Raw genomic sequence first — 988 nt, forward strand, 5'->3', positions numbered from 1 at the left:
ACGAACGGAAATGAGCACTTGAGTTGACTTGAGAGAGAAGAAACATTGCACACCACAGTTGCCTTCCGACTAAATCATTCTCTTAGCATCCGTGTTGCTCGAAGGAGTGTTCTCTCTCTGTTTCCATACAGTTTTCATTTCCTCCACATCATTTATGCTTATTGCTTTTGCTTATTCCACTTTAGTTCTTTGTTTTTGTTTCTTGAGATTTTTCCGATCTCCCAGGTCAACATATGTGCAGACCTGCTAGTGCCTGAACCCCCATTCGTGTTCTCTCTCTCTCTCTCTCCCGAGTTTTCACTCTATGTCTCTCTCACTCCGTCTCACTCCCTCCTCCACCCCCTCTCTAGATCTCTCTGTCCGAGAAACTTGCCATTGATCTTCTCTAAAGGAAACTTGCCATTCATGGCTTATTCATAGAATCAGTCAACCTTTTTCATCAGTCCTTCCTTACTCAGCTGTACGAGAAACTGAAAAAGAAGAAGAAAAAGACAAGTAGTTTTTAACGGATTGTACAGTGTCCGCTTTCATGCTTTTGTCCATCCACAGGGATTGGTTTTCGCACCAATTTTATTTTCAGTTCACATTCATGATCTTCCTTTGCATGTTTCTTCACCTTGCCGCGAACATTTTGCTGACGATCAGTACCACTCTTCACAGAGACAAAAATGCTGATACAGTGTGCATAGTCAACCGCCGGTTTACAAAAGGATGCAGATCATCTTGTTGAATGGAATGATTTAAATCATATCGCCTTTCATCAGTCCTCAAAAATCCAAGTTTACGTTAGCCTTAAAACACGAGAGAAAAAAAACACACGTCAAAACATAACACTGACAAAAATTAAATGACGAAGTCGTTGACTGGATAAAGTGTTAGAAGAAGTCAGTCGATTTCAGTTCATTAACTCCTTGGGCTAAATATTGACAATAATCTCCCTCGGCCAAATCATATCTCTTCTTTATCTAGGAGCTATCGAAAAAAATGT

This window comes from Babylonia areolata, chromosome 22 (genome assembly GCF_041734735.1).
Source record: "Babylonia areolata isolate BAREFJ2019XMU chromosome 22, ASM4173473v1, whole genome shotgun sequence".
In the NCBI taxonomy this organism is placed as follows: Eukaryota; Metazoa; Mollusca; class Gastropoda; order Neogastropoda; family Buccinidae; genus Babylonia; species Babylonia areolata.